The sequence below is a fragment of the Panthera pardus genome, unplaced genomic scaffold, assembly GCF_024362965.1.
Source record: "Panthera pardus isolate Hobbes unplaced genomic scaffold, ASM2436296v1 HiC_scaffold_27, whole genome shotgun sequence".
Lineage (NCBI taxonomy): Eukaryota > Metazoa > Chordata > Mammalia > Carnivora > Felidae > Panthera > Panthera pardus.
In genome coordinates this window covers 126478794-126492437 of record NW_026526843.1, presented here as the reverse complement: position 1 = coordinate 126492437, position 13644 = coordinate 126478794, and the positions used below count along the sequence as shown (strand labels likewise).

The following is a 13644-nucleotide window of genomic DNA, read 5'->3' as shown; positions in this document are numbered from 1 at the left end:
TTCTCTCTAAAAGAAAGAAACATTTAAAAGAAGAAAACAGGTATTTTCACCTTCTTTTTAATGAAGCCCAAAATGAAAACATGAAACTTACATTCTTAAAACTTATGTGAAATCACACAAAAGAACAAAGCAGGAGGTGTAACACTTCCTGCTACAAACTACAGCATATAAAACCAGTATGGTATTGGCATAAAAATGGAACTATAGGCCAAGAGAACAGAATAGAGAGCAGAAAATTAATCCCCCACATTTACAATCAACTATTTCTCAATCAGGGAGCCATGATCATCTGAACATCTGATGACAAAAGGACTGTGTCTTCAAAAAATGGAGTTGAAAAAAATGGATAAATATATGCAGAACTATGAAACTGGACCTCTTTCTTACAGTACTCCCCCAAATTAATATGAAATCAATTGAAGACTTAAACATTATACCCAATACATAATACCCTAAAACTCCTGGAATAAAATTTGGAAAAGCAGCTCCTTGACAGTGGTTTTGACAAAGATTTCTTGGGTTGACATGAAAAGCACACACAACACAAGTAAAAATCAATAAGTAGGACATTAAATGTAAAATCTTCTGAACAGAATAATTAAAAACATGAAAAGAATGGGAGGTAATTTCTGCAAACCACGTATCTTGTAAGGAGTTAACAACAAAAAAGAATCTAATTAAAAATGGGCACAGGAAGTAAACATTTTTCCAAAGAAGAAATTTAAATGGCCAAGACATAAACAGATGCTCAACATCTAATCATCAAGGAGGTACAATTCAGTAACACAACAACATACCACCTTTACACCTCTTTGAATGGCTATCATGAAAACGTCAAGAGATAACGAATGTTCACAAGGATGTAAAAAAAGGAAACCTAGTACACTGCTGATGGAAATATAAATTGGTTCAACAATTATGGAAAATAGAGAGGTTGTTTACAAAAATTAGAAAGAGATCTACCATATGATCAAGCAATTCCACCAGTGTGTATTTATCCAAAGAAAATGAAAATAGGGTATTGAAAGGACATATACATACTCCTGTGTTCAGTGCACATTATTCACAAGAGCCAAGATATAAAGAAACAACCTAAGGTACCATCAACAGATGAATAGATAAGTAAGATGTTACACACACACACACACACACACACACACACACACACACACACACACACACACACACACAGCGCAATACTATTCAGCCATAAGAAAGTACTTCTTCCCATTTGTAACAATGTAAGTGGTAAGTAAAAACAACCAGAAAAACAGAAAACCAGTAAAAACTGTCAGAAAAAACCCCAGCACTGCATGGTATCAATAACATGTGGTATCAAAAAAGCCAAACTTGGGGCGCCTGGGTGGCTCAGTCGGTTAAGCGTCCGACTTCGGCTCAGGTCATGATCTTGCGGTCCGTGAGTTCGAGCCCCACATTGGGCTCTGTGTGGACAGTTGGGAGCCTGCTTGGGATTCTCTCTCTCTCTCTCTCTCTCTCTCTCTCTCTCTCTCTCTCTCTCTCTGTCCCTCTCCGACTCATACTCTATCTCTCTCTCTCAGAAGTAAACATTTAAAAAAATTTTTAAAAAGGAATTATTCCAACTACCAAGAAGAAATAATAAAATAATACAAATTAAAATAATACATATATAAAAAATATAATACAATATATACATACATAAAATATACAATACATATATAAAAAATAATACAAGTACAAAATAATACAAAGTGAGATACTATTGCTACAATGGCAATCATATTACAGTATGTATATATGAAATTAACATGTACATCTTAAATTTACAATGTTACAGATCAAATATTTCAACAATAAAAATAAATTTAAAAATGACCAGTATGTACTTGAAAAGATGTTCATATCATTACCCTTCACAGCAATGAAAACCGAAATCACAGCAAGATATCTCCACCTACCTAAGATGGCAAAAATAAAAAAGACAATAACGAGTACTGACAAGGTTATGGAGAAACTAGTACTGTCAGAGATAATCATGGGTCAATGCAAAAGGACACCATAAAGACTTACAGGGATCTCTTGTTGTCAGTTTTACATCTGTTTTGAAGATTAGGTATAATTTTCTACAAAATATATAATTTATGAAATTCTCTCTCTGTATAATTCAGAAACAAGTGAGGTTCAGAGGATTTATAATTTGTCAAAGTGTCTGTCACAAACCCTAGTTTCATGTGATCATCAATAATAACTCTATATAATGTGTCTGTGTTAAAGAAAAAAAGATGTGGCTGAACGTTACCAACATGATGACAGAGATGGCCGATTCCCTCCTCCCAGGGTTGGACCAAATATACAGCAACACGTGGATTAATTCCCTAAGTGAAATTCAAAACTTAGCTGAGTGACTCCTACATATCAGGCAGTTGGTAAAATACCCTCATCAAAACAGGCAGGAAGACCAAGACAGTCTTATACCATAAACCCCACAATTACCCTCCTAATTCTGCCTTTAACAATCACAAGTCTTCTCCAACTTCAGTCTTCTCCATGAGGAACAAAGTGTTTGGACCACAAACTTATGCGCCCAACTTTTAAGACTGCCACCTAAAATCACCAAGGTCTGGAATTTGACACTCATGAGTCCCTCAGGACCATCGCCAAAAAAAGGAAGGAAGGAGAGGGAGGGAGGAGAGGGAAGGGAGGGAAGGGAGGGAAGGGAGGGAGGAGAGGGAAGGGAGGGAGGGAGGAGAGGGGAGGGAGGGAGGGAGGGAGGGAGAGGAAGGGAGGGAGAGGGAGGGAGGGAGGGAGGGAGGGAGGGAGGGAGGGAGGGAGGGAGGGAGAAGGAGGGAGGGGAGGGGAGGGGAGGGGAGGGGAGGGGAGGGGAGGGGAGGGGAGGGGAGGGGAGGGGAGGGGAGGGGAGGGGAGGGGAGGGGAGGGAGGGGAGGGAAGAAGAAAGAAGCAGTTGTTAAATAGGCTGTGAGTATTTCCAGACCTACTTTTAAAAGATAGAAGGAGAAAGACAAAGACAACAATAGGAAATGTATAATGTCTCCAAGGAAAGGAACAGAAATTATGTGTTTGTAATTAGACATGCTACAGCCAGATCAGGAAAAACTGGCTCAGCATCCAAATTCAGCTCACCGTATTTTTACGTGGCACTGCAGACCTAAAATAGGGTTTACATTTTTACGAGTTTACTTACAGAAGAAAAGTAAGTGACAGAAACCAAATATAGCCAATAAAACCTAAAATTTACAGCCAAGTCCATTAAAATAAATTTGTGAACCTCCAAAGTTAACAATTTTTGAACTTCTGTTCTTTAAAATATATGAAGGGGCGCCTGGGTGGCTCAGTCGGTTCAGCGTCCGACTTCAGCTCAGGTCACGATCTCGCGGTCCGTGAGTTCGAGCCCCGAGTCGGGCTCTGGGCTGATGGCTCAGAGCCTGGAGCCTGTTTCCGATTCTGTGTCTCCCTCTCTCTCTGCCCCTTCCCCGTTCATGCTCTGTCTCTCTCTGTCCCCAAAATAAATAAACGTTAAAAAAAAAATTTTTTTTTAAATATATGTAATGATAAAAAGTAAACTGCTAAAATTTGCAATAAAATTTTAAAAATAGTTCAAAATTAAGAACTAAAGATTTACCTCAGAATAAGGCTTGTACATTTCACTGCAGAGGGTTAAATAATGTCACATTAAGGATCCTCACAGAAGCAGAACCAACAGGGAGAGGGAGTAGAGGGAGTGTGTATGTACATCTGTGTGTGTGGTTTATTATAAGGATCTGACTGAATGCAGGTTGACAAATACAAAGATCTGAGTAGTCAAAGTTAGAAACAGGAAAGTTGATGTTTTAATTTAAGTAAAAATGCAGGAAGCTATGGATGTCCCAGTTCAAAGACTTATTCACAGGATGGTCAACTTTTCTATAGTAGATAGGGCTTGAACTGACAGAGACCCATCTACACTAAGGAGGCTAATCAGCTTTAGCCAGTATATTCATGTGTTAATCTAATCCCAAAAAACTTCAAAGGCATATCCAGAATGTTTGAATAAACACTTGGACCCAATCAAACAGGGCCACCAGATAAAATTAACCAAAACGAGTCCACAGGCACACATACACCATACATATATCCTTAAATCATATGTAATCTCTAAGAAAAGAAAGAAAAAATAAAAAACACAAGTGTCTAATTCTGAAGCCTAACATGATACAATAATTGTGCATACAACCAAAATCAGGGAAGCTCCTTCTCCAGAAGGGGACGAAAAACTCTCAGCAATACAATCACTTCTTGATATCCTGTAGTTGAAACACTATGATACAATAGTAGTAAGCAGTACATTACATCATCAGAGAATATGAAAAGGAAGAAAAAAATACATGCTTTACACACACTTGACAAAGTCCTCAGTGCTGTAGTCATGGCCATACCTGGTATTTGTAACCACCTTCTTCCATTAATCATTCGGTAGTCCCTTTGCAACCAGAAAAGTGCTTCAACTCGTCATCTTTCTTTAACTACTAGGGTTATACCAACCATTCTTGAAAGGTCTGGGCCATTACTATTCCACCCTTGCCTATGTTTTTGCAGTTTTCCATTGACCTTATATCATAAGGCATAGTAATTTTAAGAGATGCTGTAAGGGATACACTGTACTGCACACTCTTTCTTACATGCAGGAGTAAATTTCCCCCTGCATATCAAGATGAATCACCACAACAGAAAAGAAACACCTTTTCTTGCCTGTTAATTCAAATTGAGGAATAAGGAGTCCAAATAGCCAGGCAGCAGTCTCAACTTTCAGTTTTATAGGAACTAGGAACATGCCTCCTTTTGGCACTAACACTTATTTGCCACCAGACCATAAGGTCATAGAGAAGGGAAACCAAAATTTTGAAGGTAATACTTAACTGGTGCCAAGATAACATCATCAGGGTGCAACATAGGTGATACCAGACTTCCCCCTCATGAGAAGAGCAACTTGCAAGTATCCATAAAGAAGATGAAAACCCAAGAATATAGGGGTAAAGATTAAAGCACATTCTTGAACCACAGAGACTGAGAAGGATGCATTAGAAGCTCAGAAGGCACAATTACACTACTAGGCATTTATCCACGGGATACAGGTGTGCTGTTTCAAAGGGGCACATGCATCCCAATGTTTATAGAAGCACTATCAACAATAGCCAAAGTATGGAAAAAGCCTAAATATCCACGGATGGATGAATAAAGAAGATATACATATATATACGTGTATATATACACATACATATGTATACACATATACATGTATATGTATGTATACATACATGTATGTATACATACATGTATATGTAGATACACACAATGCATGGAGTATTACTTGGCAATCAAAAAGAATGAAAGCTTGACATTTGCAACTATGTGGATGGAACTAGAGGGTATTACACTAAGCGAAATTAGTCAGTCAGAGAAAGACAAATATCTATGACTTCACTCATGAGGACTTTAAGACACAGAACAGATGAAACTAAGGGAAGGAAAAATAATAGAAAAACGAGGGCAGGGGAGGAGAGGGGAGGGGAGGGGAGGGGAGGCTGAGCCAACTGAGTTGGCTGAGTGGCTGAGTTGGTTCAGTTTGGCTGACAGCTCAAAGCCTGGAGCCTGCTTCAGATTCTGTGTCTCCTCTCTCTCTCTGCCCCTCCGCTGCTCATGCTGTCTCTCTCTCTCTTAAAAGTGAATAAATGTTTAAAAAAAGAATTTTTTAGAAAAATTACCAGTTAGAAGAGCAAAAAAAAAAAAAAAAGGGTGAAAAGGAGTTATGAAACACCATCAAAAGGAAAACATAAAAGCATTTTGTAAACCCAGGTACAAAAGAGAAAAACAAAGAGAAAGAAAATATATTTAAAGCAATAAATGCTGAAAAGCGGATATATATGGAGACATGAACATCCAGACTAATGAGGTACAAAAGAACCCAAGAGATTCAACCTAAAAGGGCCAGCCACATCAACACACATTATAATTAAAATTAAGTTGTCAAAAACAAAAGAGAATTTTGAAAACACTGAGGGAGAAGTGACATTTCACATACAAGGGAACACCAATAAAACTACAAGGAGATGCGTCATCAGAAACTTTCCAGGGCAGAAGAGGATATATTTAAAATACTAAAAAAAATGTCAACCAAGAATGCTATACTAAACAAAGCCATCTTTCAGAATGAAGAAGATAAAATGCTTTTCCCCAACAAAAACTAAGAAACTTCATCATCACTATACCTGCCTTACCAGAAATCCCAAAGTGAGTTTTTCAAGAGGAAATAAAAAGATGCTAATTAATACCATCATAAAAATGTATGAATGTACATGTAAAATTCACTGGGTAAATGTAAATATACACTCAAATTCAGACTCTCTTAATATTGTAACAGTAATATATAATTCATTTACAAGTCTAATACAAGTCTAATTTAAAAAACATTAAGTGTTAAAAAAAGTGCAATAGTTTATTATTGCATAAAGAATTTAAGAATATCTTAACTGTAACATCAACATGTGAATGGGAAAGAAAAAGATGAAAAGTTTGTATGCAAAGTTATCAGATAAAACAATGTTATAAATAAAAGATATTTTATGTAAGCTTCCTGGTAAATACAAAGGAAAAACTTGTAGTAGTGATATAAAAGACTACTATAAAAAGTCAAAGCATGTCAGCACCAAGTAATCTAATCACATAAAGAAAACACCAAGATATAAAAAGGAACAAAGGCTTTACATTACATCGAGAACACTAAAATGGTATTTATAAATCCTTACCTATCGATAATTAAACAGAAACTGATACAATAAACATAGAATGCCTGAATACATTAAAAAAAAAAAATCCAGTGATATGCTGCTGCCTAAGATACACAGGAGAGTGAAGGAAGAGAAAAAGATTATCTGTAAGGTAACCAAAAGAAGGCAGTAAGAGCTACATTTGTATCAGACAAAAAAAAGATTTCAAGGTAAAGATGGCCAAAAAAGGTCAAAGGTCACTAGTAACTGTGCACGCGCACACACCCACACACACACACACACACATGTCACTATATCACAATAATTGCAAGTTACTTATGTATCCACCACCAGAACACCTGAACATATAAAGCAGATCACCTCAGAATTAAAAGCAGAAATAAACACTAGTGCCTGGCTGGCCCAGTCTCAGGATTATGGGTTTGAGCCCCATGGTGGGTGTAGAGATTACCTCAAAAATAAAAGTTTAAAAATTATAAGAAATTAAAGTAGAAATAAATACCAAACAATAAAAGTTGTGACTTTAATACCCTACTCTGGACAACAGATGGATCACCCAGAGAATTAAAAGGGACACAGCAAATTAGAACAATAACAGACAACACATGAACCTCACAGACATATATGAAATATTTCATCCAACATGGTCAGAATATACATTCTATTCAAGCACACATGGAACATCTTCTGGGATAAATCACATGTTAGCACATAAAACAAGTCTCAAATTTAAGAACAGGTGAAGTCTTATCTTCTCAGACTACAATGAAAGGTATGAACTCAGTAAAAGAGGATCAACAGGAAAATTCACGAACATAGGGACATCAAACACACTCCTGAAGAACCAATGAATCAAAGAAATTAAAAGGGAAATTAAAAATTGCTTGAGCCAAATGAAAATCAACACACAAATATATAAAGTTATGTGACAGAGCAAAAGTAGTTCCAAGACAGAACTTTATGGCAAACAAATTTCAGTTGTATTGTTTAGCAACCATCTGAAAAAGAAAAGCCCACTGGAAATTGATAAGGAAAGCAAAGGCAAAAGACATGTAGCTGAATTTAAATATCCCAACAGCTTGCAGCCCACTGATAGACACCTGAAACATGCAGAGTGTGACCCTCCCTAGGAACTCATGCCTCAGTGCCTTAATGATGTTTTATTAAAGACTACAAGTAGTATCTTCACAGCAGCTAGCTCCTCAAAGTCCTGAACACTTTCCTTCCAAATTCCTTAGAGATTTAGGCTACCCTTAACCTCCATTAATTTAATAGTATATAATCAGCTATTCCTCACAATCCCAGTGCAGCACTTTCTGCCCACAGTGTAGCAGGATTCTTAGTCTTGACACAGAGGCTTTCCTTTCCAGGAAGCAACTTTATTCATAGCAGCACTGCTCAGTTGGGTTCATACCCGAAGAATTGAGCCCTGAATGCCACATGGCATAGTTTTTTTTATACATTTTCTATTTCCTTGTCTCCCCTATATGGTAACACACAAACATGCAGTCTGATTAAGTGGTCCCACGTTACAGGGTCTGAGGGATGCTGTCCCATACACATATGGCCAGGTTGTCTTGAGGTTATTTTTTTTTCCTCCCTTTACAGAGTGGACCCTACCATATCCCCCTCTTTGATGCTCAGACCCCTCTACTTTTGGGTTAAAGAGCATCATCTTGGTTTAGAGGTTTACATTTCCAAAACATCATTACATGAGTGGCCATCTTTCCTTCAACCATGGCCTCAATGAGACTGGAGACAGACTATACAACCAGGAAAGCTAAGCAGGGTAAGAGGAAGCACCCTCCCAAAATTAGGAGGATAATTCCCATGAGGGTTTTGGATCCCCCCCCCCCCCTCCAACCCCCAAGTTAAAAACCATCTTCCAAATTCTCCCTGGGGTTCCAACCATTCCAGGTCTGGAGGGGGACATGAGCAATTCTTCTTCAATCTGTGATCTCCTCTATGACTTTTCCCTCATCAACTACCTGTAGGCACCAGAGGCTCTGTTTAAATTTTCCACAAACACCTCCCTCAGAAACAAGCAAGTTATCTAAAGCCAAGTGATTTTGACAGAGGGCACTGAGTATTTTGGTTCGCTGCTCAGCAAGAACTAATGGCAGTTTCCTTGGTTATAATTTCTACAACTGCTTGCAGTCTGATTGTGCGGTTTAGCACATAAAACGGAGTGCGGTAGCCCCAGGACCTGTCCTCTGCACAGGTGACAGGACCATAATATTAGATTATACACTTGGGAGGCCCCTCATCTTTACAATTGCCAATTCACAAGGCATACCACTTCCTTTAAGTCTCCCTATCTCTGTACATTTGAACTCCCAGATGTTCCCCCCTAGCAAGACGGAGCAAGAAAAATAGATGGACAGATAGCGCCCAGCACACATGATCCTGACATGTATAGGCTGTTTCCCCACATATCCAGTATAGTCCAAATGGGGCCTGTCATTTAATGGCTGCGTCTATGTTGTCCCAGGCCTGTCAGAGATGAGAGAAGTCAGACAAGGGGTAGTGTCTCACTGGAGGTGACCCGGGGACACCCACCATTGAGTTTTCCAGGTAGTTGAATTATAAAACCTTTGGCCCAGGCAAGCTAAGTTTCCAACAGGGATGGTGAACCTTTTTCCCCACCAGGCCAGACAGTTCTTCCCAATGATTGAGGTTTTGAGGAGCCAAATCCTGGTAATGGAACTGGGGTATTTTGTTCCATTATAAAGCTTGCAGGAATCTAATTTCCAGGCCTCCCATGGTCACTGATCCCCGATGCTGGTTCCCCCACATACATAGCATGAAGACACTTTAGTGTCTAGGGTATAGTCTCTGCCAGGACTAGAAACAAGTTCCTTGCTGGGACTGAAATGGGAGGGGGCTACCTCTTATTTCTTTGTAGAAGGAGTGGAAGAACTTGATGGGCCGTGATTGAAGCAGTGGTACTGACTCTTGAAATACAGCACAGTCCCTGGGTAATGGAAAATAACGTTAGGAATTCCCTGAGCCCGCACTGATGGGTTAACAAGGCATAAAGAATTACAAAGCCACAGGATGCTCACACCCAAGTTTGGGTAAACAAGATTAGGTAAACAAGGCAGGGCAAAGGCCCCACTATAGAGAAGGTGGAGCAGAGGCTCCAGTATAGAGAGGGTAGGGCAAAGGTCCCAATACAAAGGTATATGAAATAAATAAGATTAGGTATGCAGGGCAGATACAGCCCCCTGCCCGCCCCCCCCCCCCCAATTTAGTACTAGAGCAGAAAGCTGCTTTCACAGGAAAAAAGGACCAAATTAGGTAAACAGGTAAATAGGGCTACAGACTGCAGCAGGGTAAAGGGAGCTGATAAGCAAAAGAAAGATGCCTTGTTGACCCTGCAGTTACGTGCACTGTTTTTCTCCTCCCCTAGACCAGTTTAGGTAAACAGAGGTGGTGACTCACATCTGCTGTAAACAACCTTCCACCTGGATGCCCGGGCGCCAGGATTTTGTTTTGTGTTAACGAAACCCCCAACCCTGCATACCTTCAAGATCCCCTTTCCCTCACATTCGTGAGTTAATGTTCACAGTTTAATTGTCTCTTTGTGCACGTCCATCACCATGTTTATAAGCCCTCTGATCCCAATAAAAACAGAGCAAGGACCCTTAATGGGGGCTCTTGTCTTCTCCTGGACATCAGCCATCTCTCATATTTAAATCCTGCACCCCATTTTCTTGCTAGACAAAAAAGGACTCTACACCCCGAGTCTACAACAGATGGTGACCCTGATGTGACAGAAGAAAAAGAAAAGGGGACTACAGGCCAACATGGCCAGGGAGCCCATGTGGCCAGGAGGCAGTGGGACACAAGGAACGCAAGATGCTGCAGAACAATTAAGGAGCTCCAAGAAAAAAGAAAAGAAAAAAATGCACTGGGTACAGTCTCTTCCTGATGAGGTAAGGGATAAAGCGAAACCATATTAGGATTCCCTGCCAAGGAACTTTTTGAGAGATCTATCATGGGAAAACTCCCTAGCCCCTGAACAAAAGCGCTATATGTGAATTCTTCAGTCCCTAGGAGAGACAGCAGGGGCCACTCTAAATTATAAGACACTCCTTAGATTATTGCCTGTCCAACAAAATTGCCCTTGGTTCCCAGAACAAGGAATTTATGGACTTGACGAGTGGGAATGAGGAGGGAAAACACTGAAGGTCAGGCATTCTGAAGGGGCTAATGTCCCCCCTGCAGTAATCCGCATCTGGTCCATCATCTGCACTGCCCTTCCCTCCTTGAGCTTGAACACTCCAGGTGCTTTTGGATCCCGGTCTGTGCCTTGCAAGGGATAAAGTATGGTCTCTGTTGGGTGAGCTCTGCCTCGACTTCAGTTCCACAACCACAGGTGGTATGTTTCAGACCTTCAGCCCACACTCCTGGGATCTTAGAGGGAAGCTCAGGCACCGGTTGTGGTTCCTCCTTGAGACTGCAGAGACGCCACTCTTCCCCTTGAGGAATCGTCAGTCACAATCTTTGCTTCTGGTTTCTGTAGGGTCAGAGCAGCCTGTCCGTGAGAGTGGAAAGTTATCTGGGACTGCAGCCTTCCCAACAGGTCACAGCCCATTAGAGCCACAGGGCAGTCGGGGAGGTACAGGAATTCATGGATGACTTCATGGCCAACTAAACTGCATCGTTGAGGCAACAGGAAGGGACGGTGTGTCCAACTGCCTGAGGCCCCCACAATGGTGGCTTGTCTCTGTGAGAGGGGTCCACAGGTTGGGTCACTACTGAGTGTCTGCTCCAGTAGCCACCAAAAAGTCAATGGGTTCGCCAACCCCCCCTCCCCATTCACTCAGACCATGGGCTCCTGGGGGCCTAACAAAATATAGCCTGTCTGTCCCAGTCCTCTTCATAGTCCTTGTTGGTGGCTAGCCCCACAAAGTCATCTTCGGGGGCCCCATGAGGCCCTGGAGCCAGTTAATACCAGCCCTGGACCACATGGTCTCTTTCTTTCTGCTTGAGACCTTGCTGACAATCGTCTGGTTGCTGGGGGCATTCACTTTTCCACTGGCCCTCCTGATGGGAGTAAGCACACTGATTCCACCCTAATTTTGATCCAGGGCTACACCTTCCTCCCCAGCGGTCCCCTTTCTAGCCTTGAACCTTTCCTTGTAGGGCACCTTTCCCGGAACATTCTGACTGCTCCACTATGGCAGCAGCTAACAAGCCTGACTGTTTTCCCATCTGTTGGCATTCTTCCTTCCGTTGTCACCTGGTCATGGTTAACCAACACCTGGGTTGCTACTTCTAGCAACGCACTGGCATTCAGGCCAGTGAAACCCTCTAGGTTTTGCAGCTTAGGTGGAATGTCCCCGAGCCCGAGCTACAAAAGCTGCATTAACCATCCGCTGCTTAGCGGACGCTTCTGCATCAAAGGAATGAAATGCCTCACATAGTCTCTCCTAAAACTGGCTTGGGCATTCCTCAGGTCCTTGTAGCACTTCTGATGTTTTACTCATATTTATGACGCTTTCTCCATGCCATTTAGAAGCGCTTCTTGATACTATTCAGTCCTTGCAAACCCTCCCTCTGTACCTGTAGCATCTGGCTCCCATTTGGGGTCCTCCCCAGGGAAGTGAATCCAAGCATAGGCCTGGGGGTCTAGTGTCCCAGCTGGGGCATTCCCCTCTAACCATTTTAAGGCTGCCAGGTAATTCAACGATGCTTCTCTGTTTTGAAGAGGTCAGAAGAGGTTGGTAGAAGTCATCCAGGTAGGTCTGTAGCTTTGAATTATGGACCATCACAGCCTGGGGTTTCTCCATATAGGAGGGGGTACGGTGTTTCCAGTTTAGGAGGTCCATAATGGTAAAGGGTTGGAACACAAAAACATGCTGGCCTCCTTGGATCTGGTCTTCCTGGTTTCCCTCAGTGGCATCTGTAGGGCTCCCTGGTGTGGCTGCAGGGAGGGACCGCCTCTGCTGGTCTGATTCTCTAGTCAGTCACCTTCTAGGAGGTATATGTGGGGTTCAGACTGGCAGTCCAGGTAAGTGAGTCACATTACGGAGGCCAGTGGTGCTAGGGGTAGTGAGGTCTTGAGACTAAGGGCAGACTCTGATTGGGTTCGGCAGCTAGAGTGACTGAAGGCACAGGTGGCAGTGAGGGGTCCAGTGGGACATATGGTGGTGGGGTTTCTTCAGGTTCTCCCGACAGTATGGGCTTTTTAATTTCTGGCCAGTATTTGGAGGAAGCGGTGATGCAAGCTATCCTAACTTTAAAGCTCTTTTCAATACAGAGTTTCAGCCAAGGAGGCTAGGATAGGACCAGGTCTTGCCAACAGTAATGTAAGGAAATTGGTCTGGGTGGCCTGGGTCCCCCGCGATGACCCTGAATATTCAGCTAACTACTTCCTTATCAAGTGAGCCCACAGAGAGCCAGCCCACCCCAACTGATAGCCAATCAATTTCACAGAATGTCCAGAGCTTTCTGGGTGCTGATTTCACACCATAATTTCCTGAATATCTCTTTCTGAAATTTCTCAACATACACCCTAGGGGTGTTAGTTTACTCTGCTCTCCACCCATTTCTTCCTCCTAACAGACAACTTTCATGCACACAAGGGGAAAAAAGAGGAAGTTGGGGGACTAGTTTGGAGAGGATACACACTCGCTTTTGTCAATTTCTGGCCACTCTCCCCTTGGAGATATTTCAAATTAGCATTGGCATGTTCAGTTTCAATCCCTGACTGGGATCAGACTCCAAGGAAGTCTGATGTTGCCTTTGGATGTATGAGGTCTCCACAAAACCATGGATCAGGAGTCAACACTGGTTTCGGCCGCTGGTCAGGCTGGAACCTTTCCGTTGTCTGTCTCATTCACACACACTCACACAACTCCAGCCCACCACCCTA

General features: G+C 41.8%; 1 protein-coding gene across 7 annotated transcripts in view; it reads right to left on the bottom strand.

Annotated features, from left to right (window-relative positions):
* The window catches only part of LOC128773888 (lysine-specific demethylase 6A-like), a 193092-nt gene that overhangs the window by 104467 nt on the left and 74981 nt on the right, over positions 1–13644 (bottom strand). The gene's annotated exons all lie outside the window — the stretch shown is intronic.